At 47.0% G+C, this 26,023-nt stretch overlaps 1 protein-coding gene across 1 annotated transcript in view; it reads left to right on the forward strand.

Moving 5' to 3' along the window:
* Positions 1 to 448: 448 nt before the first annotated feature.
* zbtb47b (zinc finger and BTB domain containing 47b) overlaps positions 449 to 26,023 on the forward strand; it is a 338,016-nt gene continuing 312,441 nt past the window's right edge. The window contains exon 1 of the mRNA XM_072508103.1: positions 449 to 586. The gene's annotated coding sequence lies outside the window, so the exon portion shown is untranslated. The remainder of the gene's footprint in view (positions 587 to 26,023) is intronic.

Below are 26,023 nucleotides of genomic sequence, written 5' to 3' on the forward strand. Positions count from 1 at the left end.
CTCTTCCCTTTCCCATCATGAGTTTTGATCCTACCCCGCCTTTTAAACCCTCAATTCTGAATAGGTTCCCCTGACTTCTGGACCAGCTCTGCACATTTCCACTTATCACCTCCAGGCCGTGTTTTTGTTTTAAAACTTTCTCTCCTGTCGCCTCCTGCTGTTGCAACACCTTTTTTAGAAGAGCACTGGCCATGTACTTGTTTTATTTAAATATAAAGAGAAGTAGACGTGAAGGTTGATTTGGAGGAGGCGATCTCTTTAAGAGACGACTCCGCCCCTCCGGCAGAGTGACTGTAATTGACAATGCGGAAGTGACCCAGACTTTTCCAAGTGCACACTTTGCACTTGGAGTGGCGGCGGGGGTGGGGAATGAATAAGGGAGGTGAAAACACACAGACCAAAACGTAGTGTTTTTTTAAAAAGTGGTTACTTTATTCCCCTTCCTCCACCTCCCCCCCCCCCCCCCCCCGCTCTTGCTGGAAGATCGCACTTTGTGGTTTAACCTTTTGGGTGTATTAGAGACAAGGCAGAACTCCTGGGAATTCTGGACAAACTCGTTTTAACACCACTCCCAGAACCATATTTGGTAAGTTTTACCAAGTGTGTGTGTGTATGTATGTCCCCCTCTCCCTTTCCCACCCCCGAAACAATTTCTCTTTCTATTCAAGTTGAAGCTCCGGGGTCGACTAGTTTGTGCAAAACATTTGAACTTTTCTTCTGAACAAAGTCAAATTATTTGTAAACTTAAAAAAAAAATGTTTACTGACTGACTCCCATTCGAACAGTTGATTTGTCTGCAGAGCTCATAATTCTACCCAGTGGAGTGTTTAACTGTTTTTAAAAAATGAATATTTATTTATAATGTTAATATTTTTATTTGGGTGTTTTTCTTTCGCGCTCTCTCTCTATCCCTTCCTCCGCCAACTAAGATTGGTTGAAGTGTTGGGTGTGTGTTTAAGTAGCTGCCTCTGCACTGCGTTGTTGTATGTTGGAGCTGACATGATCATCCTCTTTCTGGATTAATTTAATGTCTGCTCCCTGGGAGTTGAAATTATAATTTCTTAACCGCCTGTCTCTATAGATTAGAATCCCTACAGTGCAGAAGGAGACCATTTGGTCCATGGAGTCTGCCCTGACCCTCCGGAAGGACCATCCGACCTGGACCCACTCTGCCACTGTAGCCTCATAATCCCCTGTATTGATCATGTCCAATCCACCTAACCTGCACATCTTTGGACTTGTGGGAGGAGATCGGAGCACCCGGACACTGGGAGCAAGTGTAGACTCCACACAGTCACCTCGGGGTGGGATCAAACCTGGGTCCCTGGCGCCGTGACTATGATCAGCTGGCCATTTATAGTTGTTGATCCACAATTCAGTCATTGTGATGGATTATAGTCATTCCGACACGGAAGGAAGCCATTCCCCCTATCGAGTCCATGCTGGCTCTCGGCCATCCAAGCAATCCAGTCAGCCCCATTCCACCTACCCTATCCCTTTCCATTTGAAATCATTGATCTTCTCCACTTTCACCTTCCTCAGGGGCAGCGAGATCCAATTCATTACAACTTGCTGCGTTAAAAAAAAATCTTCCTTGGGTTCCCCTTTGCATATTTAAAATGTCTTTATTCAAAGGTTGTGGGTGTCGCTGGTTAGGTCAACATTTATTTCCCATCCCTAGTTGCTCCTGAGAAGGTGGCGGTGAGCTGCTGCCTTGAACCGCTGCAGTCCCTGAGGTGTAGGTACACCCACTGTGCGGTTAGGGAGGGACTTCAAGGATCTTGGCCTAGTAGGAGTGAAGGAACAGATTTCCAGGGGGACCCCCCATGTGGTGGCGGCGGGGGGGGGGGGGGGGGGGGGGTTCACAGGTATCGCTGCTTTTGTCCTTCTAGATGGTAGTGGTCGTGGGTTTGGAAGGTGCTGCCTGAGGAACCTTGGTGAGTTACTGCAGTGCATCTTGTGGACGGTACACACAGCTGCCACTGTTCCTCGGTGCAGAGGAATTGAATGTTTGTGGAAGGGGGAGCAATCAAGCGGGTTGCTTTGTCCTGGATGGTGTCGAGCTTCTTGAGTGTTGTTGGAGCTGCACTCATCCAGGCAAGTGGAGAATATTCCATCACACTCCTGACTTGGGGAGTTACTCGTTGCAGAATTCTCAACCTCTGACCCGCTCTTGTGTGGCTAGATCTGACCAAGTTCAGTTTCTGGCTCATGGTAATCCCCAGGATGTTGATAGTGGGGGATTCAGCAATGGTAATGCAATCTCTTTAAGGAAAAGAATTTAAAGGAAAAAATTGTACCTGCCTCTACCTCTGCCTCTGGCAGCTCGTTCCAGATGCTCACCACCCTCTGTGTGAAGAAATTTCCCCTCTGGTCCCTTTTGTATCTCTCCCCTTAAACCTATGCCCTCTAGTTCTAGACTGCTCTACCTTTGGGAAAAGATGTCGACTATCTACCTTATCTATGCCCCTCATTATTTTATAGACCTCTATAAGATCACCCCTAAGCCTCCGACGCTCCAGGGAAAAAGTCCCAGCCTATCCAGCCTGTCCCTGTAGCTCAGACCATCAACTCCTGGTAGCAGCCTCGTAAATCTCTTCTGCACGCTTTCTAGTTTAACAATATCCTTCCTATAATAGGGTGACCAGAACTGAACAAAGTATTCCATGTGTGGTCTGACTAATGTCTTGTAAAACTTCAACAAGCCGTCAGTTTGGTTTCCGTTTGTCAGGTGGACTTGTAGAGGTGGGAGCGGAGCAGCAATATTTAAAAGTGATGTTTCATTTTTAATACAGTCTGTGATTGAACAAAACGCTATAGTTGTGCCATGCTGGTAACTTCGGAATGCTTTTGAGGTTATGTCTCATTCTGTCTCGGTGTTATTATGGTGCTTCAATTACTGATGTACCCCGTATGAGATTCCTGTATGAGTTAATCCTGTACCATGAGGAGTAAGAGGGGAACTGCCCTGATGTTCTGATCACACACTTCCCACTGGAGGCTGTTTGTTTCTGGGCGAATAGAAAAATAATCTCGTCAGACAAGATCATGTTGACAACAAATAGAATAGGAGCTGAAGTGGCCATTCGGCCCCTCGGGTCTGCTCCGCCACTCAATTACGTTATGGCTGATCTATTCCATTTCGAGTTCCGCATTCCCATCTACCCCCAATAATCTTTGACTCTTATTAGACACGGAAACCAATCTCTGCCTGAAAAATATTCATGACCACTGCCTCCTCAGTCTTCTAACGCAGAGAGTTCCAAAGTCGCAATATCCTCTCAGAGAAAACATTTCTCCTCGTCTCTGTCCGAAAAGGGTGACCCCTAACTTTAAAACAGAATACCCCCTAGTTCTGGACTCACCCACAAGAGGAAACATAAGAACATAAGAACTAGGAGCAGGAGTAGGCCATCTGGCCCCTCGAGCCTGCTCCACCATTCAATGAGATCATGGCTGATCTTTTGTGGACTCAGCTCCACTTTCCGGCCCGAACACCATAACCCTTAATCCCTTTAATCTTCAAAAAACTATCTATCTTTATCTTAAAAACATTTAATGAAGGAGCCTCTACTGCTTCACTGGGCAAGGAATTCCATAGATTCACAACCCTTTGGGTGAAGAAGTTCCTCCTAAACTCAGTCCTAAATCTACTTCCCCTTATTTTGAGGCTATGCCTCCTAGTTCTGCTTTCACCCGCCAGTGGAAACAACCTGCCCGCATCTATCCTATCTATTCCCTTCATAATCTTATATGTTTCTACAATTGCAGCAGAACCTCCCTAGTCTTAAACTCCATCCCTCCAGCAATGAAGGACAAAATTCCATTTGCCTTCTTAATCACCTGTTGCACCTGAAAACCAACTTTTTGCGACTCATGCACTAGCACAACCAGGTCTCTCTGCACAGCAGCATGTTCTAATATTTTATCATTTAAATAATAACCCCTTTTGCTGTTATTCCTACCAAAATGGATAACCTCGCATTTGTCAACATTGTATTCCATCTGCCAGACCCGAGCCCATTCACTTAGCCTATCCAAATCCCTCTGCAGACTTCCAGTATCCTCTGCACTTTTTGCTCTACCACTTATCTTAGTGTCGTCTGCAAACTTGGACACATTGCGTTTGGTCCCCAACTCCAAATCATCTATGTAAATTGTGAACAGTTGTGGGCCCAACACTGATCCCTGAGGGACACCACTAGCTATGGATTGCCAACCAGAGAAACACCCATTAATCCCCACTCTTTGCTTTCTATTAATTAACCAATCCTCTATCCATGCTACTACTTTCCCCTTAATGCCATGCATCTTTATCTTATGCAACAACCTTTTGTGTGGCACCTTGTCAAAGGCTTTCTGGAAATCCAGATATACCACATCCATTGGCTCCCCGTCCTCAAAAAATTCCACTAAATTAGTTAGGCACGACCTGCTCTTTATGAACCCATGCTGCGTCCGACCAATGGGACAATTTCCATCCAGATGCCTCGCTATTTCTTCCTTGATGATAGATTCCAGCATCTTCCCTACTACCGAAGTTAAGCTCACTGGCCTATAATTACCCGCTTTTTGCCTACCTCCTTTTTAAAAAAAGTGGTGTCACGTTTGCTAATTTCCAATCCGTCGGGACCACCCCAGAGTCTAGTGAAATTTGGTAAATTATCACTAGTGCATTTGCAATTTCCCTAGCCATCTCTTTTAGCACTCTGGGATGCATTCCATCAGGGCCAGGAGACTTGTCTACCTTTAGCCCCATTAGCTTACCCATCACTACCTCCTTGGTGATAACAATCCTCTCAAGGTCCTCACCTGTCATAGCCTCATTTCCATCAGTCACTGGCATGTTATTTGTGTCTTCCACTGTGAAGACCGACCCAAAAAGCCTGTTCAGTTCCTCAGCCATTTCCTCATCTCCCATTATTAAATCTCCCTTCTCATCCTCTAAAGGACCAATATTTACCTGAGCCACTCTTTTTTGTTTTATATATTTGTAGAAACTTTTACTATCTGTTTTTATATTCTGAGCAAGTTTACTCTCATAATCTATCTTGCTCTTCTTTATAGCTTTTTTAGTAGCTTTCTGTTGCCCCCTATAGATTTCCCAGTCCTCTAGCCTCCCACTAATCTTTGCTACTTTGTATGTTTTTTCCTTCAATTTGATACTCTCCCTTATTTCCTTAGATATCCACGGTCGATTTTCTCTCTTTTTACCGTGCTTCCTTTTTGTTGGTATAAACCTTTGCTGAGCACTGTGAAAAATCACTTGGAAGGTTCTCCACTGTTCCTCAACTGTTTCACCATAAAGTCTTTGCTCCCAGTCTACCTTAGCTAGTTCTTCTCTCATCCCATTGTAATCTCCTTTGTTTAAGCACAAAACACTAGTGCTTGATTTTACCTTCTCACCCTCCATCTGTATTTTAAATTCCACCATATTGTGATCGCTCCTTCCGAGAGGATCCCTAACTATGAGATCCTGAATCAATCCTGTCTCATTACACAGGACCAGATCTAGGACCGCTTGTTCCCTCGTAGGTTCCATTACATACTGTTCTAGGAAACTATCGCGGATACATTCTATAAACTCCTCCTCAAGGCTGCCTTGACCGACCTGGTTAAACCAATCAACATGTAGATTAAAATCCCCCATGATAACTGCTGTACCATTTCTACATGCATCTGTTATTTCTTTGTTTATTGCCTGCCCCACCATAATGTTACTATTTGGTGGCCTATAGATTACTCCTATCAGTGACTTTTCAACGTCCACCTTGTCGAGACCGCTCACAATCTTGTATACTTCAATCAGGTCACCCCTCACTCTTCTAAACTCCAGTGGAAACAGTCTGTCCCAACTTTCCTCATAAGACAACCCGCTTATTCCAGATATCAATCTAGTGAACCGCCTCCCAACACATTTACATCCTTCTTCAAATACGGAGACCAAAACGCACACAGGATTCGAGATGTGGCCTCACCAGTGCCCAGCATAACTGAAGCATGTGTTCAGTTCCTCTCGTAATAAAGATAGTATTTCATTAACCTTCATGATTACATGCTGTACCTGTACACTAACCCTTTGTGATGTATGCACTGACACATCTAGTCCCCTCTGCACCCTGAAATTCTGCAGTCGTTCTCCATTTGCACGGTAGCATTGTGGTTAGCACAATTGCTTCACAGCTCCAGGGTCCCAGGTTCGATTCCGGCTTGGGTCACTGTCTGTGCGGAATCCGCACATCCTCCCCGTGTGTGCGTGTGGGTTTCCTCCGGGTGCTCCGGTTTCCTCCCACAGTCCAAACATGTGCAGGTTAGGTGGATTGGCCATGCTAAATTGCCCTTAGTGTCCAAAATTGCCCTTAATGTTGTGTGGGGTTACTGGGTTATGGGGATAGGGTGGTGGTGTTGACCTTGGGTAGGGTGCTCTTTCCCAGAGCCGATGCATACTCGATGGGCTGAATGGCCTCCTTCTGCACTGTAAATTCTATGATTTGAGTAACACTCTGCTTATTTATTCTTCCTGCCAAAGTGAACAACTTCACATTTTTCCACATTATACTCCACCTGCCAGATTTCTGTCCACTCATTCAACCTATCTATATGCGTCTGCAAACTTCTTATGTTTTCTTCATAACATACTTTCCTACCTCTGTTTGTGTCGTCTGCAAATTTAGCTATCATGCCTTCATTCTCCTCATCTAAGTCATTGATGTAAATTGTAAAGAGTTGAAGCCCCAGCACAAAGAACCCTGTGGGACTCCACAGGTTACATCCTGCCAGACTAAGACCTATTTATGTATACTCCTCTGTTTTCTGTCAGCCAACCAATTGTCTATCTATGGCAACATGTTACCCCTGCACCGTGAACTTTTATTTTCTGCAATGAACTTTAATGTGGGACCCTACCAAACGCCTTCTGGAAATCCACATACAGTACTTCTACAGGGCCCCCTCTATCCAGAGCACATATTACTCAAAGAACAAAGAAAAGTACAGCACAGGAACAGGCCCTTTGGCCCTCCAAGCCTGCGCCGACCATGCTGCCCGTCTAAACTAAAATCTTCAACACTTCCGGGGTCCGTATTCCTCTATTCCCATCCTATTCATGTATTTGTCAAGATGCCCCTGAAATGTCACTATCGTCCCTGCTTCCACCACCTCCTCCGGTAGCGAGTTCCAGGCACCCACTACCCTCTGTGTAAAAAAAACTTGCCTCGTACATCTACTCTAAACCTTGCCCCTCGCACCTTAAACCTATGCCCCCCCGGTAATTGACCCCTCTACCCTGGGAAAAAGTCTCTGACTATCCACTCTGTCTATGCCCCTCATAATTTTATAGACTTCTATCAGGTTGCCCCTCAACCTTCTTCGTTCCAGTGAGAACAAACCAAGTTTATTCAACCTTTCCTCATAGCTAATGCCCTCCATACCAGGCAACATCCTGGTAAATCTCTTCTGCACCCTCTCTAAAGCCTCCACAAATCTTCTGGTAATGTGGCGACCAGAATTCAACACTATACTCCAAGCGTGGCCTAACTAAGGTTCTATACAGCTGCAACATGACTTGCCAATTCTTATACTCAATGCCCCGGCCAATGAAGGCAAGCATGCCGTATGCCTTCTTGACTACCTTCTCCACCTGTGTTGCCCCTTTCAGTGACCTGTGGACCTGTACACCAAGATCTCTCAGAGGACTATCAATACTCTTGAGGGTTCTACCATTCACTGTGGGTTCTACCATTCACTATATGTTCCCGACCTGTATTTCAAATAACTCTAATAAGTTGGTTAAACATACTTTCCATTTCATAAAACCATGCTCACTTTTCCTGATTATCTTGAGTTTTTCGAAGTGCACAGCTATAACCTCTTAAATGATTGATTCTAACATCTTTCTGTGACCAATGTCAAGCTAACTGGCCTGTAGTTTTCCTGTTTTCTGCCTCCCTCCCTTCTTGAATAGAGGGGTTAGATTTGCTGCTTTGCAGAGGTTAAAACTTTCCAAAATCTGGCGTATTTGTAAAATTAACACCAACGCATCAACTACTTCATTAACCACCTCTTTTAAACCCAAGGGTGAAATCAGCCAGGATCCGGAGACTAGTCTGCTCGAGCTACATCATTTTTCTCAGTACCGCTTCCCCAATGGTGTAATTTCACTAAGTTCCTCTCTTCCACTTCCTGATTTGCAGCTATTACTGGAATGTTTTTTGCATCCACAATAGTGAAGGACTCCAAACCCAGGAGGGCGTCGGCCAATCACCATGCCCAGGAGTTTGAAATAAGATTTAGCTTGCACTGTTTGGTCAGAATTCATATCCATGAACGCACGCCGACACTAGAGGCAGTGTGTAGAAGCCTAACTCGTATGTGTACAGGTTATCTGGAGTACTGTTAACCCTGGTGTATACAAACCTAACCTGTGTGTGTACAGGTTATCTGGAGTACAAAGAACAAAGAAATGTACAGAAAAGGAACAGGCCCTTCGGCCCTCCAAGCCCGTGCCGTCCATGCTGCCCGACTAAACTACAATTTTCTACACTTCCTGGGTCCGTATCCCTCTATTCCCATCCTATTCATATATTTGTCAAGATGCCCCTTAAATGTCACTATCGTCCCTGCTTCCACTACCTCCTCCGGTAACGAGTTCCAGGCACCCACTACCCTCTGTGTAAAAAAAACTTGCCTCGTACATCTACTCTAAACCTTGCTCCTCTCACCTTAAACCTATGCCCCCTAGTAATTGACCCCTCTACCCCGGGGAAAAACCTCTGACTATCCACTCTGTCTATGCCCCTCATAATTTTGTATACCTCTATCAGGTCGCCCCTCAACCTCCGTCATTCCAGTGAGAACAAACCGAGTTTATTCAACCACTCCTCATAGCTAATGCCCTCCATACCAGGCAACATTCTGGTAAATCTCTTCTGCACCCTCTCTAAAGCCTCTACATCCTTCTGGTAGTGTGGCGACCAGAATTCAACACTATACTACAAGTGTGGCCTAACTAAGGTTCTATACAGCTGCAACATGACTTGCCAATTCTTATACTGAATGCCACGGCCAATGAAGGCAAGCATGCCATATGCCTTCTTGACTACCTTCTCCACCTGTGTTGCCCCTTTCCGTGACCTGTGGACCTGTACTCCTAGATCTCTCTGACTGTCAATACTCTTGAGGGTTCTACCATTCACTGTATATTTCCTACCTGCATTAGACCTTCCAAAATGCATTACCTCACATTTGTCCGGATTACACTCCATCTGCCATCTCTCCGCCCAAGTCTCCAAACAATCTAAATCCTGCTGTATCCTCTGACAATCCTCATCGCTATTCGCAATTCCACCAACCTTTGTGTCGTCTGCAAACTTACTAATCAGACCAGTTACATTTTCCTCCAAATCATTTACATATACTACAAACAGCAAAGGTCCCAGCACTGTACCTGTGGAACACCACTGGTCACAGCCCTCCAATTAGAAAAGCATCCTTCCATTGCTACTCTCTGCCTTCTATGACCTAGCCAGTTCTGTATCCACCTTGCCAGTTCACCCCTGATCCCGTGTGACTTCACCTTTTGTACTAGTCTACCATGAGGGACCTTGTCAAAGGCCTTACTGAAGTCCATATAGACAACATCCACTGCCCTACCTGCATCAATCATCTTTGTGACCTCCTCGAAAAAGTACTGTTAACCCTGGTGTGTACAAACCTAACCTGTATGTGTACAGGATATCCACAGTACCTTTAACCCCGGTGTATACAAACCTAACCTGTGTGTACAGGTATCTGGAATACCGTTAACCCCGGTGTGTACAAACCTAACCTGTATGTGTACAGGTTATCTGGAGTTCCGTTAACACCGGTGTGTACAAACCTAACTTGTGTGTGTACAGGTTATCTGGAATACCGTTAACCCCGGTGTGTACACACCTAACCAGTATGTGTACAGGTATCAGGAATACCGTTAACCCCGGTGTGTACAAACCTAACCTGTATGTGTACAGGTTATAGAACATAGAACATAGAAAATACAGCACAGAACAGGCCCTTCGGCCCACGATGTTGTGCCGAACATTTGTCCTGGATTAATCATAGATTATCATTGAATTTACAGTGCAGAAGGAGGCCATTCGGCCCTTTGAGTCTGCACCGGCTCTTGGAAAGAGCACCCTACCCAAACTCAACGCCTCCACCCAACACCAAGGGCAATTTTGGACACGAAGGGCAATTTATTGTGCATTTACTTACTTAACGGTTCTCGAGGCGTGGATGACGTAATGCAGCTTTAGTAAATACAAGACCGTCTGTCTGGTTGCTGGTACAGACTGTTTACTTATTATCTCTGTTTTCACTATTTGGGAAAGCAGCTGTTTTGGGTTTTGTTTTCCCATTTTTTAAAAACTTGTTCTAGTTTGCTGAGAATAACCCTTTCTCAATTTGTTATAGAAATTGATGACCTGCCCATTTTTATTGTGGATGTTCCTGTGAATGTCCCTGTCTGTCATGATTCAATGTGGGTGAGGAAGAACCGGACTTTAACGGTTCAGTGTGGGAGCGGAGGAACGGGGCTGTAATGGTTCAGTGTGAGGGAGGAAGAACGGGACTGTAACGGTTCAGTGCGGGGGAGGAGGAACGGGAAGAGGAACAGGATTGTAACGGTTCAGTGTGAGGGAGGAGGAATGGGACTGTAACGGTTCAGTGTGGGGTAGCAAAAACAGGTCTGTAATGGTTTAGTGTGGAGGAGGAATGGTACCGTAATGGTTCAATGTGGGTGAGGAAGAACAGGAATATAACGGTTCAGTGTGGGGTAGTAAAAACAGGTCTGTAATGGTTTAGTGTGGAGGAGGAATGGTACCGTAATGGTTCAATGTGGGTGAGGAAGAACAGGAATATAACGGTTCAGTGTGGGAGAGGAGGAACGGGGGTGTAATGGTTCAGTGTGAGGGAGGAGGAATGGGACCGTAACGGTTCAGTGTGGGGGAGGAGGAACGGGAAGAGGAACAGGATTGTAATGGTTCAGTGTGAGGGAGGAGGAATGGGACTGTAATGGTTCAGTGTGGGGTAGCAAAAACAGGTCTGTAATGGTTTAGTGTGGAGGAGGAAGGGTACCGTAATGGTTCAGTGTGGGGGAGGAAGAACAGGTCTGTAATGGTTTAGTGTGGAGGAGGAATGGGACTGTAACAGTTCAGTGTGGGGGAGGAAGAACAGGTCTGTAATGGTTCAGTGTGGGGGAGGAACGGGACTGTAATGGCTCAGTGTGGGGAGGAAGAATGGGACTGTAACATTTCAGTGAGGGGGAGGAAGAACAGGTCTGTAATCGTTCAGTGTGGAGGAGGAGGAACGGGACGGTAAGGGTTCAGTGTGGGGAAGAAGGAACGGGATTGTAACGGGTCAGTGTGAGGGAGGAGGAACGGGACTGTAACGGGTCAGTGTGAGGGAGGAGGAACAGGTCTGTAATCGTTCAGTGTGGAGGAGGAGGAACGGGACGGTAACGGTTCAGTGTGGGGAAGAAGGAACGGGACTGTAATGGTTCAGTGTGGGGAAGAAGGAACGGGACTGTAACGGGTCAGTGTGAGGGAGGAGGAACAGGTCTGTAATCGTTCAGTGTGGAGGAGGAGGAACGGGACGGTAACGTTCAGTGTGGGGAAGAAGGAACGGGACTGTAACGGGTCAGGGTGAGGGAGGAGGAACGGGACTGAACTGTGTGGGTGAGACCCACACAGACACGGGGAAGAATGTGCAAATCCAATTCATGGTCGCCACAAAATAGACATGCTTGATCCAAGCTGACAAAATGCCTGATAGTACGTTTGATCCAATGCTTTGAACTTAACCAAAAGGCCAAGTCGTACAATTAGCCAAACCCCCATCCTGGCTCACCATAACGTTCTCATTTACAGCAATCAGCACTAAAGGTATTGTACATCACCTGTCCACATTTAAGTCAGTGTGCGCCCACCGTTTCCCATGACAGTGTGTGTTCACGGCATTTACCTCCCATAAACCAATCTCTGTAAACTCCTCCAAACCCACAGCGCTCCCAAACCTCCGCCCTCCTCCCAGTCTGGCTAAATGTGTGTTCTTAATTATGATTGCTCCGTCATTGGCAGCTGTGCCTCTGGTTTGCCTGGGCCCCAAGCTTTGGGAGGCCCTCACTATGGCTCTCTGCCTCTCAAGCTCACGTTTCCTTTGAGACACATGTTCAGGGATTCTATGAAAACCTGCCTCTTTGAGCAAGACTTTGGTCATCTGACCTAATATCATCTTCTGTAGCTCAGCCTTTGTCATGTGCGCAACTGAAGAACTTTGGGATGTTTAATTGCATTAAATGTGCTATATAAATATAATCTGTTTTGAGCGTGAGTTATTCTGAAAAGGCTTCTTGAAAGTGGAATGAAATTCTGCATTATGCTGCTTCCAGATTTGGTGCGAATTTTATCATATGAAAATTCCACATGTATTTTGAAATTTTACACCATTTAACTCTAGGACATCCTGTTTCCTTCTGGAGCTTGTGGGGCTATGAAACCAGCATCACTACAGTGATTCACTTCAATGGAGGACTCTTTCGTCCCCTTACTTCACACTGGAGAACTGCATCCTTCGAATCATAGAATTTACAGTGCATAAGGGGGCCATTCGGCCCATTGAGTCTGCACCTGCCCTTGGAAAGAGTACCCTACTTAAGCCCACGCCTCCACCCTAGCCTCGTAACCTCACCTAACCTTTTGGGCACCAAGGGGCAGTTTAGCATGGCCAATCCATCTGACCTGCACTTCTTTGGACTGTGGGGGGAAACGTCCGGCACCCGGAGGAAACCCACACAGACACGGGGAGAACATGCAGACTCCACACGGATGGTCACCCGAGGCCAGAATTGAATTTGGGTCCCTGGAGCTGTGAGGCAGCAGTGCTAAACACTGTGCCACCGTGCCGCCCTTTTGACGACATATATCGGCAAATTCCACCTATGGGATCAATGGCTGGAGTGTGGGATTTGCCAGCAATGGGAAGAAATCTATGAGCTTGTCCCATCCTGCTCCTGCCATGGCCTATTGGAGTTTCCAACACCCCATGTCTCCACATACCATCTACATTTCACCCAGGTTTAAATGTTGACAATGACATTGCCAACAGCAAAAACTTCAGATTTGGGATCATGGTCTCTTGAGGCAGAACGGAATTCTACATTTGTTCAATGTTCCTCGTGTACCCTGAGTCAGAAGGATGAAACTTGAGCATCGAATCAATGATTTACACTTAGACCCATTATGACTAGGGTTGTCTCGGAGTCTCTGCAGGACACTGCTGCCAGCAACTCTGAGAAAAAATTGTAGTTGCATTTTTAGAAAGTACATATTTTTCTAACTTTTTCTTTCAAGTGCTTGTCCACTATTGTAATATGAAAAGAAAGATTGACCTTGCATTTCTGCGGCATCTTTCCTGACTTCTGGGCATCCCAGAGTGTTTCACGGGCAGTGAAGTCTTTTAGCACCATTGCTGTAATAAGGTGGCAAACACAGCAGCCAATTTGTGCACAGCAGGCTCCCACAAGAAGCAATGTGATCATTTAAAAAAAAAAAAATTTAGAGTACCCAATTATTTTTTTTTTACAATTAAGGGGCAATTAAGTGTGGCCAATCCACTTAACCTCCATATCTTTGGGTTGTGGGGGTGAAACCCACGCAAACACTGGGAGAATGTGCAAACTCCACATGGTCAGTGACCCAGAGCCGGGATCGAACCTGGGACCTCGGCGCCGTGAGGCAGCAGTGCTATCCACTGTGCCACCGTGCTGCTCTGGCAATATGATCATGACCAGCTAATCGGACTTCCGGTGTTGATGGAAATGGTAAATATCGGACAGGAGTGCAGGGAGCTCATTGCAATTGTGCCATTGGAGAGGCGGGTGTAGTGGTGCGGATTCTCATGGGAGCTCTTTGAAATGGTGCCATGGGAGAGTTTGATGTGGGGGGGGGGGGGGTTGGGACTCTTAGTTTACCCTCTAATAAGAATCGGTAGTCCGGTTGGTGGGAGGTGTCAAAAATATGACTTTATTATTGTTCGTTACTCACTTGAATAAGAACTGAATAAAAACTTAGAAACAAAATATCAAACAATACACAAAATAGTCAAGCACATGGCAAAAGCATTAAGCACAAAATAAATCAATTTAAACGCAAACAAACAGATAGATGGTTCAAGAATTCAGGAACAAAGACCTCGACCACGAGGTTCTGCTTTTAAGGGAATTCCTATCTCTGGTTTAGCCCCTCATTTACTTTCATTGGCTTCTAATTCTCAGTTGAGACCTCCTGGTTTGTTCAAATGAATGTCTGTTACTTAGAAGATGATTTGTTAGTCAAACATTGGACATTACTTAAGATTGACTGGTGCCTATCAAAACTAGCTTAGCGTATGCATGCGCAGTCTTAGGAAAATTACTGGATATGTTTCCTTGGCGGAGATCTTACTAGAACTGTTTAGTTGATTAATCCGAACAATACATTCTTAGTAATAATCTTTATTGTCACAAGTAGGCTTACATTAACACTGCAATGAAGTTACTGTGAAAAGCCCCTAGTCGCCACACTCCGGTGCCTGTTCGGGTACACAGAGGGAGAATTCAGAATGTCCAAATGACCAAACAGCCTGTTTTTCGGGAGGAAACCGGAGCACTTGGAGGAAACCCACGCAGACACTGGGAGAAGGTGCAGACTCTGCACAGACAGTGACCCAAGCTGGGAATCGAACCTGGGACCCTGGTGCTGTGAAGCAACAGTGCTACCCACTGTGCTACTGTGCTGCCCCTAGTGCTGAATACACTGGAATACAATGATTAATTCATTATATGAGACAATAACTGAGTTCCCACAGTCAAGACACCTTTTTAATATTTTTGCCTCTTAGCTACATGCATTCAACGAGCACCTATTTGAATAAAACCAAACTCTTATCAGGGCGGGTCTCAGTTTAATGTGTAATCGGGAAGACTGGAGTTTGGGCAGTGCAGCACTCCCCCAGTAATGCACTGGAGTGTCAGCCTGGGATTTTATACTCCACTTTCTGGAGCGAGAATCGAACCCACATACATCTGACTGGGGGGTGAGGGTGCTGCGCACCGAGCCATGGCTGATACAAAGTTTCTCCAGTCAGAAGTAGCTGCAATATTTCTGAGTTTGCGCCTATCGATATTGAACAGACTGGAGCCCTTCCCTTAGAATCCCTTTTCAGAAAGGACCCGACTGAGATCCTAATGATTTTGAACAGATTTGGTGAGGGTCGGTGTGGAGAAAGAGGTTTCCACTTCAGGGAGGTGAGGACCTGATGATAAGCTCTTCATTAATACGTCCAGTTAGAATGGGGGAGAAATTCTTTAACGGGGAAAGCGGTAGCAGTTTTGAGCGCAGAGTGGTTGAGGTGAATTGAGTCATCAAGATATTGATAGGGTCGATAAAGATAAACTATTTCCACTGGTTAGAGATTATAAAACTAAGGGGGTAAAGTCTTAAAAATTAGGGCTAGACCTTTGAGGAGAGATGTGAGAAAGAACTTCTTCACTCAAAGGATGGTAGAGGTTTGGAACCCTCTCCCACAAACCGCAGTTGAAGCTGGAACAGTTGTTAATTTTACATCGAAGATAGATAGATTTTTGTTAAGCGAAGATATTCAGGGATAGGGGCCAAAGGCAGGCAGATGGAGTTAGGCCACAGATCACCCATGATCTCATTGAATGGCGAAGCAGATTCGAGGGGCTGAATGGCCTACTTCTGTTGCCATGTTCCTAATAGTGTAAAAGCATTTAAAGGGAAGCAGGAAAAGTGCATGGAAAAGGGAGGCAGGAAACGTGCGTGGAAAAGGGAAGCAGGAAAAGTGTGTGGAAAAGGGAAGCAGGAAAAGTGCGTGGAAAAGGGAAGCAGGAAAAGTACGTGGAAAAGGGAAGCAGGAAAAGTGCGTGGAAAAGGGAAGCTGGAAAAGTGCGCGGAAAAGGGAAGCTGGAAAAGCGAAGCAGGAAAAGCGTGTGGAAAAGGGAAGGAGGAAAAGTGCGTGGAAAAGGGAAGCAGGAAAAGCGAAGCAGGAAAAGTACGTGGAAAAGGGAAGCTGGAAAAGTGCGTGGAAAAGGGAAGCTGGAAAAGTGTGTGGAAAAGGGAAGCAGGAAAAGTGCGTGGAAAAGGGAAGCAGGAAAAGTACGTGGAAAAGAGAAGCAGGAAAAGTGCGTGGAAAAGGGAAGCTGGAAAAGTGCGCGGAAAAGGGAAGCAGGAAAAGTGCGTGGAAAAGGGAAGCAGGAAAAGTGTGTGGAAAAGGGAAGCAGGAAAAGTGCGTGGAAAAGGGAAGCAGGAAAAGTACGTGGAAAAGGGAAGCAGGAAAAGTGCGTGGAAAAGGGAAGCTGGAAAAGTGCGCGGAAAAGGGAAGCTGGAAAAGCGAAGCAGGAAAAGCGTGTGGAAAAGGGAAGGAGGAAAAGTGCGTGGAAAAGGGAAGCAGGAAAAGCGAAGCAGGAAAAGTACGTGGAAAAGGGAAGCTGGAAAAGTGCGTGGAAAAGGGAAGCTGGAAAAGTGCGTGGAAAAGGGAAGGAGGAAAAGTGCGTGGAAAAGGGAAGCAGGAAAAGCGAAGCAGGAAAAGTACGTGGAAAAGGGAAGCTGGAAAAGTGCGTGGAAAAGGGAAGCTGGAAAAGTGCGTGGAAAAGGGAAGCTGGAAAAGTGCGCGGAAAAGGGAAGCTGGAAAAGTGCGCGGAAAAGGGAAGCTGGAAAAGCGAAGCAGGAAAAGTACGTGGAAAAGGGAAGCTGGAAAAGTACGTGGAAAAGGGAAGCTGGAAAAGTACGTGGAAAAGGGAAGCTGGAAAAGTGCGTGGAAAAGGGAAGCTGGAAAAGTGCGTGGAAAAGGGAAGCTGGAAAAGGGAAGCTGGAAAAGCGAAGCAGGAAAAGCACATAGAAAAGGGAAGCAGGAAAAGTGTGTGGAAAAGGGAAGCTGGAAAAGCGCGTGGAAAAGGGAAGCTGGAAAAGGGAAGCTGGAAAAGTGCGTGGAAAAGGGAAGCTGGAAAAGTACGTGGAAAAGGGAAGCTGGAAAAGCGAAGCTGGAAAAGCGAAGCAGGAAAAGCACATAGAAAAGGGAAGCAGGAAAAGTGCGTGGAAAAGGGAAGCTGGAAAAGGGAAGCTGGAAAAGCGAAGCAGGAAAAGCACATAGAAAAGGGAAGCAGGAAAAGTGCGTGGAAAAGGGAAGCTGGAAAAGCGCGTGGAAAAGGGAAGCTGGAAAAGGGAAGCTGGAAAAGGGAAGCTGGAAAAGTGCGTGGAAAAGGGAAGCTGGAAAAGGGAAGCTGGAAAAGGGAAGGTGGAAAAGTGCGTGGAAAAGGGAAGCTGGAAAAGGGAAGCAGGAAAAGTGCGTGAAAAGCGAAGCTGGAAAAGGGAAGCAGGAAAAGTGCGTGAAAAGCGAAGCTGGAAAAGGGAAGCAGGAAAAGTGCGTGGAAAAGGGAAGCAGGAAAAGTGCGTGGGAAAGCGAAGCAGGAACAGCGAAGCAGGAAAAGTGCGTGGAAAAGGGAAGCAGGAAAGGTACGTAGAAAAGGGAAGCAGGAAAAGCGCATGGAAAAGCGAAGCAGGAAAAGTGCGTGAAAAGCGAAGCAGGAAAAGCGAAGCAGGAAAAGTGCGTGGAAAAGGGAAGCTGGAAAAGCGCATGGAAAAGCGAAGCAGGAAAAGTGCGTGAAAAGCGAAGCAGGAAAAGCGAAGCAGGAAAAGTGCGTGGAAAAGGGAAGCTGGAAAAGCGGAGCAGGAAAAGCGGGTGGAAAAGCGAAGCAGGGAAAGCGAAGCAGGAAAAGTGCGTGGAAAAGGGAAGCTGGAAAAGCGAAGCAGGAAAAGGGAAGCTGGAAAAGGGAAGCTGGAAAAGTGCGTGGAAAAGGGAAGCTGGAAAAGTGCGTGAAAAGGGAAGCTGGAAAAGTGCGTGGAAAAGGGAAGCAGGAAAAGGGAAGCTGGAAAAGCGAAGCAGGAAAAGCACATAGAAAAGGGAAGCAGGAAAAGTGCGTGGAAAAGGGAAGCTGGAAAAGCGCGTGGAAAAGGGAAGCTGGAAAAGGGAAGCTGGAAAAGGGAAGCTGGAAAAGTGCGTGGAAAAGGGAAGCTGGAAAAGGGAAGCTGGAAAAGGGAAGGTGGAAAAGTGCGTGGAAAAGGGAAGCTGGAAAAGGGAAGCAGGAAAAGTGCGTGAAAAGCGAAGCTGGAAAAGGGAAGCAGGAAAAGTGCGTGAAAAGCGAAGCTGGAAAAGGGAAGCAGGAAAAGTGCGTGGAAAAGGGAAGCAGGAAAAGTGCGTGGGAAAGCGAAGCAGGAACAGCGAAGCAGGAAAAGTGCGTGGAAAAGGGAAGCAGGAAAGGTACGTAGAAAAGGGAAGCAGGAAAAGCGCATGGAAAAGCGAAGCAGGAAAAGTGCGTGAAAAGCGAAGCAGGAAAAGCGAAGCAGGAAAAGTGCGTGGAAAAGGGAAGCTGGAAAAGCGCATGGAAAAGCGAAGCAGGAAAAGTGCGTGAAAAGCGAAGCAGGAAAAGCGAAGCAGGAAAAGTGCGCGGAAAAGGGAAGCTGGAAAAGCGGAGCAGGAAAAGCGGGTGGAAAAGCGAAGCAGGGAAAGCGAAGCAGGAAAAGTGCGTGGAAAAGGGAAGCTGGAAAAGCGAAGCAGGAAAAGGGAAGCTGGAAAAGGGAAGCTGGAAAAGTGCGTGGAAAAGGGAAGCTGGAAAAGTGCGTGAAAAGGGAAGCTGGAAAAGTGCGTGGAAAAGGGAAGCAGGAAAAGGGAAGCTGTAAAAGTGCGTGGAAAAGGGAAGCTGGAAAAGCACGTGGAAAAGGGAAGCTGGAAAAGTGCGTGGAAAAGGGAAGCTGGAAAAGGGAAGCTGGAAAAGGGAAGCTGGAAAAGGGAAGCTGGAAAAGGGAAGCTGGAAAAGTGCGTGGAAAAGGGAAGCTGGAAAAGTGCGTGAAAAGGGAAGCAGGAAAAGCGCGTGGAAAAGGGAAGCTGGAAAAGCGCGTGGAAAAGGGAAGCTGGAAAAGGGAAGCAGGAAAAGCGCGTGGAAAAGGGAAGCTGGAAAAGGGAAGCTGGAAAAGGGAAGCTGGAAAAGGGAAGCTGGAAAAGGGAAGCTGGAAAAGTGCGTGGAAAAGGGAAGCTGTAAAAGTGCGTGAAAAGGGAAGCTGTAAAAGTGCGTGGAAAAGGGAAGCTGGAAAAGTGCGTGGAAAAGGGAAGCTGGAAAAGCGTGTGGAAAAGGGAAGCTGGAAAAGCGTGTGGAAAAGGGAAGCTGGAAAAGTGCGTGGAAAAGGGAAGCTGGAAAAGGGAAGCTGGAAAAGCGAAGCAGGAAAAGCACATAGAAAAGGGAAGCAGGAAAAGTGTGTGGAAAAGGGAAGCTGGAAAAGGGAAGCTGGAAAAGGGAAGCTGGAAAAGGGAAGCTGGAAAAGGGAAGCTGGAAAAGTGCGTGGAAAAGGGAAGCTGGAAAAGGGAAGGTGGAAAAGTGCGTGGAAAAGGGAAGCTGGAAAAGTGCGTGAAAAGGGAAGCAGGAAAAGGGAAGCTGTAAAAGTGCGTGGAAAAGGGAAGCTGGAAAAGCGCGTGGAAAAGGGAAGCTGGAAAAGCGCGTGGAAAAGGGAAGCTGGAAAAGCGCGTGGAAAAGGGAAGCTGGAAAAGTGCGTGGAAAAGTGCGTGGAAAAGGGAAGCTGGAAAAGGGAAGCTGGAAAAGCGAAGCAGGAAAAGCACATAGAAAAGGGAAGCAGGAAAAGTGTGTGGAAAAGGGAAGCTGGAAAAGTGCGTGGAAAAGGGAAGCTGGAAAAGCGCGTGGAAAAGGGAAGCTGGAAAAGCGCGTGGAAAAGGGAAGCTGGAAAAGTGCGTGGAAAAGTGCGTGGAAAAGGGAAGCTGGAAAAGGGAAGCTGGAAAAGCGAAGCAGGAAAAGCACATAGAAAAGGGAAGCAGGAAAAGTGTGTGGAAAAGGGAAGCTGGAAAAGTGCGTGGAAAAGGGAAGCTGGAAAAGTGCGTGGAAAAGGGAAGCTGGAAAAGTGCGCGGAAAAGGGAAGCTGGAAAAGTGCGCGGAAAAGGGAAGCTGGAAAAGTGCGTGGAAAAGGGAAGCTGGAAAAGGGAAGCTGGAAAAGCGAAGCAGGAAAAGCACATAGAAAAGGGAAGCAGGAAAAGTGTGTGGAAAAGGGAAGCTGGAAAAGTGTGTGGAAAAGGGAAGCAGGAAAAGTGCGCGGAAAAGGGAAGCTGGAAAAGTGTGTGGAAAAGGGAAGCAGGAAAAGTGTGTGGAAAAGGGAAGCAGGAAAAGCGCGTGGAAAAGGGAAGCTGGAAAAGGGAAGCTGGAAAAGTGCGTGGAAAAGGGAAGCTGGAAAAGTGCGTGGAAAAGGGAAGCAGGAAAAGTGTGTGGAAAAGGGAAGCTGGAAAAGCGCGTGGAAAAGGGAAGCTGGAAAAGGGAAGCTGGAAAAGTGCGTGGAAAAGGGAAGCTGGAAAAGTGCGTGGAAAAGGGAAGCTGGAAAAGGGAAGCAGGAAAAGTGCGTGGAAAAGGGAAGCTGGAAAAGTGCGTGGAAAAGGGAAGCAGGAAAAGTGCGTGGAAAAGGGAAGCTGGAAAAGTGCGTGGAAAAGGGAAGCTGGAAAAGGGAAGCTGGAAAAGGGAAGCTGGAAAAGTGCGTGGAAAAGGGAAGCTGGAAAAGTGCGTGAAAAGCGAAGCTGGAAAAGGGAAGCAGGAAAAGTGCGTGGAAAAGGGAAGCAGGAACAGCGAAGCAGGAAAAGTGCGTGGAAAAGGGAAGCTGGAAAAGCACGTGGAAAAGGGAAGCAGGAACAGCGAAGCAGGAAAAGTGCGTGGAAAAGGGAAGCTGGAAAAGCAAAGCAGGAAAGGTACGTAGAAAAGGGAAGCAGGAAAAGCGCATGGAAAAGCGAAGCAGGAAAAGTGCGTGAAAAGCGAAGCAGGAAAAGCGAAGCAGGAAAAGTGCGTGGAAAAGGGAAGCTGGAAAAGCGGAGCAGGAAAAGCGGGTGGAAAAGGGAAGCAGGGAAAGCGAAGCAGGAAAAGTGCGTGGAAAAGGGAAGCTGGAAAAGCGGAGCAGGAAAAGTGCGTAGAAAAGGGAAGCTGGAAAAGTGCGTGGAAAAGGGAAGCTGGAAAAGGGAAGCTGGAAAAGCACATAGAAAAGGGAAGCAGGAAAAGTGTGTGGAAAAGGGAAGCTGGAAAAGTGCGTGGAAAAGGGAAGCTGGAAAAGCAGAGCAGGAAAAGTGCGTAGAAAAGGGAAGCAGGAAAAGTGCGTGGAAAAGGGCAGCTGGAAAAGTGCGTGGAAAAGGGAAGCTGGAAAAGCACGTGGAAAAGGGAAGCAGGAACAGCGAAGCAGGAAAAGTGCGTGGAAAAGGGAAGCTGGAAAAGCAAAGCAGGAAAGGTACGTAGAAAAGGGAAGCAGGAAAAGCGCATGGAAAAGCGAAGCAGGAAAAGTGCGTGAAAAGCGAAGCAGGAAAAGCGAAGCAGGAAAAGTGCGTGGAAAAGGGAAGCTGGAAAAGCGGAGCAGGAAAAGCGGGTGGAAAAGGGAAGCAGGGAAAGCGAAGCAGGAAAAGTGCGTGGAAAAGGGAAGCTGGAAAAGCGGAGCAGGAAAAGTGCGTAGAAAAGGGAAGCTGGAAAAGTGCGTGGAAAAGGGAAGCTGGAAAAGGGAAGCTGGAAAAGCACATAGAAAAGGGAAGCAGGAAAAGTGTGTGGAAAAGGGAAGCTGGAAAAGTGCGTGGAAAAGGGAAGCTGGAAAAGCAGAGCAGGAAAAGTGCGTAGAAAAGGGAAGCAGGAAAAGTGCGTGGAAAAGGGCAGCTGGAAAAGTGCGTGGAAAAGGGAAGCTGGAAAAGCACGTGGAAAAGGGAAGCTGGAAAAGCGTGTGGAAAAGGGAAGCTGGAAAAGCGTGTGGAAAAGGGAAGCTGGAAAAGCGGAGCAGGAAAAGTGCGTAGAAAAGGGAAGCAGGAAAAGCGTGTGGAAAAGGGAAGCTGGAAAAGTGCGTGGAAAAGGGAAGCTGGAAAAGCGTGTGGAAAAGGGAAGCTGGAAAAGTGCGTGGAAAAGTGCGTGGAAAAGTGCGTGGAAAAGTGCGTGGAAAAGTGCGTGGAAAAGTGCGTGGAAAAGTGCGTGGAAAAGTGCGTGGAAAAGTGCGTGGAAAAGTGCGTGGAAAAGTGCGTGGAAAAGTGCGTGGAAAAGTGCGTGGAAAAGTGCGTGGAAAAGTGCGTGGAAAAGTGCGTGGAAAAGTGCGTGGAAAAGTGCGTGGAAAAGTGCGTGGAAAAGTGCGTGGAAAAGTGCGTGGAAAAGTGCGTGGAAAAGTGCGTGGAAAAGTGCGTGGAAAAGTGCGTGGAAAAGTGCGTGGAAAAGTGCGTGGAAAAGTGCGTGGAAAAGTGCGTGGAAAAGTGCGTGGAAAAGTGCGTGGAAAAGTGCGTGGAAAAGTGCGTGGAAAAGTGCGTGGAAAAGTGCGTGGAAAAGTGCGTGGAAAAGTGCGTGGAAAAGTGCGTGGAAAAGTGCGTGGAAAAGTGCGTGGAAAAGTGCGTGGAAAAGTGCGTGGAAAAGTGCGTGGAAAAGTGCGTGGAAAAGTGCGTGGAAAAGTGCGTGGAAAAGTGCGTGGAAAAGTGCGTGGAAAAGTGCGTGGAAAAGTGCGTGGAAAAGTGCGTGGAAAAGTGCGTGGAAAAGTGCGTGGAAAAGTGCGTGGAAAAGTGCGTGGAAAAGTGCGTGGAAAAGTGCGTGGAAAAGTGCGTGGAAAAGTGCGTGGAAAAGTGCGTGGAAAAGTGCGTGGAAAAGTGCGTGGAAAAGTGCGTGGAAAAGTGCGTGGAAAAGTGCGTGGAAAAGTGCGTGGAAAAGTGCGTGGAAAAGTGCGTGGAAAAGTGCGTGGAAAAGTGCGTGGAAAAGTGCGTGGAAAAGTGCGTGGAAAAGTGCGTGGAAAAGTGCGTGGAAAAGTGCGTGGAAAAGTGCGTGGAAAAGTGCGTGGAAAAGTGCGTGGAAAAGTGCGTGGAAAAGTGCGTGGAAAAGTGCGTGGAAAAGTGCGTGGAAAAGTGCGTGGAAAAGTGCGTGGAAAAGTGCGTGGAAAAGTGCGTGGAAAAGTGCGTGGAAAAGTGCGTGGAAAAGTGCGTGGAAAAGTGCGTGGAAAAGTGCGTGGAAAAGTGCGTGGAAAAGTGCGTGGAAAAGTGCGTGGAAAAGTGCGTGGAAAAGTGCGTGGAAAAGTGCGTGGAAAAGTGCGTGGAAAAGTGCGTGGAAAAGTGCGTGGAAAAGTGCGTGGAAAAGATAAGCTGGAAAAGATAAGCTGGAAAAGTGCGTGGAAAAGGGAAGCTGGAAAAGTGCGTGGAAAAGGGAAGCTGGAAAAGCGTGTGGAAAAGGGAAGCTGGAAAAGCGAAGCAGGAAAAGCGCGTGGAAAAGCGAAGCAGGAAAAGGGAAGCAGGAAAAGTGCGTGGAAAAGGGAAGCAGGAAAAGCGAAGCAGGAAACGTGCGTGGAAAAGGGAAGCAGGAAAAGCGCGTGGAAAAGGGAACAAGGATATGCTGATTGGCTGTGATGGATTAAGACTGCGAGAAGGCTCACACCAGCATGAACCAGTTGGGCCGAATGACCTGTTTCCCAACTGTGTTCCATCTGTTCCTTCAAAGCTCGATTGGCACTCGGTTTGTAGGCACTCGCTCCCGCGTTTGTACACAGCATGATCCCAGCACGAGGCCAATGATTCGGGATTGCCCGTACTGAATGATTCTGTCTGTTACTGGGGTGAAGTGGATCTCTGTAAAGACACACTTTAAAAATATACAAATAAAAGGTAGTGGTTCACACACTACCTTTATCAGGGCTGGTTTAGCTCAGTGGGTTCGACAGCTGGTTTGTGATGCAGAACAAGGCCAGCAGCGCGGGTTAAATTCCTATACCAGCCTCCCCGAACAGGCGCCGGAATGTGGCGACTAGGGGCTTTTCACAGCAACTTCATACTTGTGACAACAAAAGATTACTATTATTACTTCAGTGGAATGACTGAAGCACTCGAGCTGGATTGCTGAAGAGCAGCAACAGCTAATTTACATGAAGTGAGGACCTCACCAAATAGGAATGGGCAGTGAACCTGTTACGTGGTTTAATTAGGTGTTGGATTGAGGAGTGTATGTGCACAGATTGGCTCAAGACGCTGGTTCCAATTTCTAATTCGTAAACGACTGGAGCCTGTTCTTGCTCTTGTCATGCTCCGTCCTAGCATGAGGGAATTAGATAGTACAGACAAACGGTCTTACTTTGCAAAAGTGTTCACAAACCCACGGTAGCATAGTGGTTAGCACAATTGCTTCACAGCTCCAGGGTCCCAGGTTAGATTCCCGGCTTGGGTCACTGCCTGTGCGGAGTCTGGACGTCCTCCCCGTGTGTGCGTGGGTTTCCTCGGGTGCTCCGGTTTCCTCCCACAGTCCAAAGATGTGCAGGTTAGATGGATTGGCCATGCTAAATTGCCCTTAGTGTCCAAAATTGCCCTTACTGTTGGGTGGGGTTACTGGGTTATGGGGATAGGGTGGAGGTATGGGTTTGGATAGGGTGCTCTTTCCAAGAGCCGGTGCAACTCGATGGGCCGAATGGCCTCCTCCTGCACTGTCGATTCTATGATTAACCCTATTGAAATGGGGTTGCAATTTAATGTAATCTGGCCAGTTAAACCGTGGACGGTATTCTATACTGTGGACAGCATTCTATTCAGGGACCAGTATGTAGTTTGCATGAACCTGAATAAGGGAACTTGGCAGCCACCTGTTTAACAATCCCATTGTTTAAGGATGAACCAGCGTTTGAGGAATATGGGATCAGGATCACTGGATAGTTGGTCTCCAAGCGCCATATTGAACAAAGGGGAACATTTGAGCTCGCTGTGAGGCGGAGATGGGAATGAACGACCATTGTCAATGCCGTTTTATTGTAATGGTCTGCACCCCCAGGAGTGTGAACCCTGCAGTCATGTGACTGAAACTAGCTTTCAGGGATTGCAGTTTAAAATATCCTGAACAAAGAAAATCCGGGAGAGAAACAGCAAACTATCATAGCTGAAAGCCTTCTAATTCAGTCAAAGTATACTACTTGCTCCAGCTTCCAAGCCCACCATAGAACCTATCTCCTGGATATTCATCAAGGCTTCACAATGTCATGAATATTGTTTCTTCAAAGACCTTCGCTGTAAATGAGGTATCAACTCGACTAAGACGACAAACCGGCCTGAGTTGAACCGGGGCAGGTGTGTGATAAAGAACCACCTTTATTTTTAAAACTACTAAAAATTCTGCTGCTGGAATTTATTTTAAATGAGGAGAAATCACTCTGAAATAAACACACCTTACACACGAACATCCTGTTTTAGGGACTGGCGGAGACCCTCCTGTCCATAACACTCCCAACATTCCAAGTGCACATGTTTGGGAGCCGGAGGGGCAGGGCGCACATTCACATCTCTAAAGATTGTTTTATTTGTTCACGGGATGTGGGTTCTGCTGGCAAGGCCAGCATTTATTGCCCATCCCTAATTTCCCTTGAGAAGGTGCCTACTCGAACCACTAAAAGTTTCTGTGGTGTAGGTACATCCACAGTGCTGTTCGGGAGGGAGTGCCAGGATTTTGACCCAGCGACAGTGAAGGAACGGCGATATATTTCCAAGTCAGGGTGGTGAGTGACTGGGAGGGGAACCTCCAGGTGGTGGGGTGCCCAGGTATCTGCAGACTTGAACTCCTAGATGGTGGCAGTCGTGGGTTTGGAAGGTGCTGCCTAAGGAGCCTTGGCGTGTTGCTGCAGAGCAACTTGTGCATGTTACACGCGTCTGCCTCTGTTCATCAGTGGTGGAGGGATTGAATGTTGAGTTGGTGGATGGGCTTCTGATCAAGTGGGGGCTGCTTTGTCCTGGATGGTGTTGAGCTGTTGTTGGAGCTGCACTTATCCAGGCAATTGGAGAATATTCCATTACACTCCTGACTTGTGCCTTGTAGACGGTGGACAGGTATTGGTGAGTCAAGCGGTTAGTTACTCGCCGTAGGATTCCTAGCCTTTGCCCTGCTCTTGTACCCGCATTATTAATGTGGCTGGTCCAGTTGAGT

The sequence above is a fragment of the Scyliorhinus torazame genome, chromosome 6, assembly GCF_047496885.1.
Source record: "Scyliorhinus torazame isolate Kashiwa2021f chromosome 6, sScyTor2.1, whole genome shotgun sequence".
Classification (NCBI taxonomy): domain Eukaryota; kingdom Metazoa; phylum Chordata; class Chondrichthyes; order Carcharhiniformes; family Scyliorhinidae; genus Scyliorhinus; species Scyliorhinus torazame.